Source organism: Dipteris shenzhenensis, chromosome 11, assembly GCF_047967505.1.
Source record: "Dipteris shenzhenensis isolate YYH24624 ecotype China chromosome 11, Dip_SZ_1.0, whole genome shotgun sequence".
In the NCBI taxonomy this organism is placed as follows: Eukaryota; Viridiplantae; Streptophyta; class Polypodiopsida; order Gleicheniales; family Dipteridaceae; genus Dipteris; species Dipteris shenzhenensis.
Window position 1 is genome coordinate 43,315,192 of NC_141606.1, and position 4,694 is coordinate 43,319,885.

The window sequence follows — 4,694 nt, forward strand, 5'->3', positions numbered from 1 at the left end:
TCTTCCTACGAAAGCAGTAGGAAAGAGCAAACAGTATGCATTACATAGTGAGAGCTTTGAGATGTAGCTCAATCACTCTCCTGAACATCCTTGATCCATGGAGTACAGAATTAGAAGTACTTTTGAAGAAAGAGAGAAAATTTCATGCAGTATCAACATGTCATGCAGATTCAAACCATCCAACGAGGGAGTCTAGAACTATCGCTTAGAATAGACTTGGGCTTAGAATCATCAACTATGTGTGGACCATGCATCAAACTATTGGGGATAAATTGTCTAACATGCCATCCTAGGCAATATCACCACCCCAAGGAGTATAATATTGAAATACAGAATCAAGCACCACTTAAATGATTCAAAATATGGCCATGTATGTAATGGTCATATGCATAGCCATATCAATCGTGATGGGCCCCTATGTTTTGTCTTCCACCATGTTGGGAATGCAGATGGTCCGTGAGTCAAAGCTTTGAGTCAAGGCAAGGCCTGATGCTACAACATGTACGAATAACAAGATCAAGGATCCCATATCTATCCACTAGCATCAATCATTGTAGATTGAGATACTTGCAATGAATCAGATACACTAATGGCCTTCATGAATTTTGAATTGAAATTTGAAGCTATACCAGTCACAAGTCTAATTTTATTTCTACATTTTTCAAAACATTTGTGGGACATATTAAGTTATGAGAAAATTTTTATGTCAGGTGAAAGCTAGTACTAAGGCATTGTTCATCTAGAAAATGGTCAAATGATGGATTGACACATCATCTTTTTCTATGAGCAATATTGGGAGGCACCTAATTCCCTAGTGGTGGGGCTATTGACAATTTAAATATACCCGCCTCTTTACTCGCCCCTTTACCCTCCCTTTATCCTTCATCATTATAGTACCCAAGAAAGTTAATTATGAAGCCTCTAACAACAAGAAAAGTTTTATTTTTCGACTTTGCGGGATAGACAGATGTGAATCCTCCATGTCTAATGTCATCAATGAAGTCTTTTGTCTCTATACTCAATTCTTTCAAATCATTTTTCAAAGTGTTTCCCTTGAGTTTCTTTAATCGTTGATAAGCAAGCAAATATTCAGACATGGAGAAACCTTTAGAAAACCACCACATAAAATAACCTTTCACAAAGGTAGACGAAAGGCATTGGTAAGGATCTCTCATAATCCTACAAAATGATACTCCACAATCTAACAAAATAGGAGACGAGGAAAGCAATAAGCTGCACTAGAGGAGAGGAGTCCTAGACAAGGAAAACAAAATTGCTTAACTATCCTATGCACCTTATCCAATGCCATCATCAGGGTGGAGGAACAGACACAAAACCAAGGGAATGAGTTCTACCACATGCAATTGTAAACCTTTGCATCACTAAAATTTGAGAATCCTGCCCCCCAGCTTCTAGATAGTTAGACTAGTTTTTGAATAGGGGGTTAACAGAGACGAGGAGAGGCATCGGATATGATGCCAATTTCATTTGTCCTTTCTAGAGTGGTGAGCCCCTTGATGGTCACCTGAAAATTCATTGGCGATGGTAGAAATCTTTCATGCCCTTTAGCAAATTTTCTAAGCCACGGAATCTGGACCCAACCTTTTTATATACTTTAGTATATAATTGCCATGGACTCTAAACTTATTATGTACATTTGTATATAAAGGTCATGGACTAGAAATGTATATATACATTTGGTCTAATATCCAAATATAGCTTATACATAGTTCAAAAAAAGTATATGTGTCCCAAGTCAAACTTTTAATCTAAATTCAATTAATTAATTGTGGAGATTGAAAGAGGGGCGAATAGTAAAAGGGCAAGGCTATGATTAAACTAAGGGATAAAGGGGGGATGGGGAGAGTTTCAATTAAATAATGACGGAGGGTAGGGGGCATTAAGGAGGGAAGGTAGGGGGGGTAATTTTTATTTTATTTTTTAAAGATAGGAAAGGATATCCCAAATGGGGAGGGAATGAGGGAGCATTTATAATATTATTATAACAAAAGGGGAATATACTATTACTCTCACAACAAAACAATGCAATTGTAGACGTGCTCAATAGATGCAAAAAATAGCAAGCACATCTATAATTATTGATAGAGTTAATGAAATTACGTGTGCATCTATTAGCATGGTTACACAAGCATCTAAAATTACGATTATACATGCATTTAATAGAGCATCTGCACTGTAGAATAGGCATGCATTTAGACACATTTTTAAACATGCAATAGAGTTTAAAATTTTACTATAGGTTGATAGTTGTGCATCATGCCCTACCAAACATTGCCAATGATTACCAAAGCACCTAATTTAATAAATATATCAATTCTATGCACGTGTTACACACCATAATATGCTTTGTTAAGTGAGATGAGGAGAATGAGACTATATAAAATAGTTTTGCCAATGTGTAAGAAATTTGAATGACAGAATGATGAGCTATGGTTCCATCTCATCCTGAATGAGATCAGCCCTTGCCAAACTATCTACTTCAATGTCCAATCCAATGTGGAGATGTACAAAATACATTCAGCCCACTACTACTTGCACTACTGTGCTCATCAAAACCAGCATCAATGGCAAGCACATCCTCATGGGTAATGGCCTGATCACATCCTCCTCTCTTGTATCATGATCATAATCACCTCAATGGCCATGATCATCCTCCATATGCTCCATATTAGTAAATGTGTACTATACATCACTTTGGAACATGCCGTAATAAGTATGATGTGCCACCACCTATTATTATCAACTATTGGTTGATAGACAACCTATTGAAACACAAATACAAACATGTTAATTTCCTTGCATTGAAGGTATCAAATATTTATAAGTGAGATTTTTTATATATGTGTAGAGTACCTGTTCACCTTGTTCTGGTAGTACTAGTGTGTCCTTCTTGCTTTTCCAAAACTTCATGGAGTCAATAGTTACAAATCCATTTGCATGGCATTTGATTGCTGCATTAGGGCCTCTTTTGACCACATCCTATACAAAGAAGCGTCAAAAGTCAAGCTTATTAATATCTTGGATTATGCCACAATAATTATCCATGGCTCCATTGACTCCCTCAAAGCTAGCAATGATGCCACAATCTTGTGTGCTTCTCTTATCATCAATCTATTATGTCCGAAAGTACTTGCCCTCACACCATATACAATTTAACATGGCACACTAGAAAAAGAAAAAATCAATTGAATAAGTAATCTACAATTTTGAAAGCTCCTAACTTATGAAAAACATTCTACATACCAACCTTTTGCACACATCCCCTCATCTCTCTCTGCTCTCTCCATTTCGTCAAGTAACCAATCAAAATGAATATCATTTAGAAGTCCTCTTAGATGCTCATGGTATGGCATATGAGATCCATGGTGTGTACAAAAGGTGGCCCTTTCTCCTTGTCTTCTTGCCTTTGAATCCTCATATATTGTCACCCATCTTCTCATCACATCACTATTAAGCATGCAATAGAGGTTTTGATTATTAAGCAACTCCATTTCCATTACTTTTCCCCATCCTTACCCTTGAGGCACAATAGAGGTCATCCTTAGGTCTTCTTCATCTCTTCATAATCATGGGAGAGAGCTATCCACATAGACAAGAAACTCAAAAATATATACATGTGACTCTCTCATGGGAGGGAGCTATCCACATAGACAAGAAACTCAAAAATATATACAAGTGACTCTTGTACCAACCAACCACCATCGGCCATGCTACGCCTTGTATTTTGCCTTACGAAACCCTTCAAGGTATTCACGAAGCACTCAAGGAATAAAATCCATCGTACATGTATAGTGCCGCATATAGCAATCTCATCTAAATGCACTATGAGATATAGTTGGCTTGTCAAAATTGAACGTGGAAAGGTCTCCATTAAACAAACCACCTCCACTGACATAACTCAATCATCCTTAAGCATGGTGGAATCTCTGTCCTTTGAGCTCACATACCTAGAAAGAAAATAGTGCACCATATTAGCAATATGAAAACCTTGCATCAAGCATTGATACGCTTTATATTTTGTATGGTGTGAAGTACCTCACAAGCTCATCCATCTTGTAAATACAATATTTCATGTCATTCGATGCACAATGAGAAATGGTAGTAGGTAGTATGAATTGATCATTGGTCGCTTCTAGACTCACAAATTTGGAAGGAAAATTATGCCAAGTCATACATACTTGGAGCATCTTGTGCCAATCATGAGATTTCAAGCCGTATAATTGCTCTACACATCTTCTCTTGCTCTTTGTGAATGTCCCCTTCAAACATCTCAAGTATGATTTGTAGTGATAGCCCGCTTCACCACAATAATCTATTTCTTTGATAACGTCCATTTGGTCTCTCTTGTGGCCAAGCTTAATGCATCCTCCCTGTGGTACATAGATCCTTCCTTATGCTCGAGGAATCTCGTGTCTCAATCAAATGTTCCCAAATGGTAGATGCTACATTCTTGAAGATATGCATGGGATCAAGCAGGTGATTAATCTTGAGGTGGGACCAATATGGTAGTCGATAAAACATGGAGTATCTAAACAAAAGATGGTGTTAGCATGTAATCTTCATTTCCATTAAATATAGCACACAATAGTTACAAACCCTTACTGGATCATGCGAGGAGTCATGGAAAGGTCCCAATTTTTTTTCTAATCTCCTGCAGTTAGTGACTCTGGAGG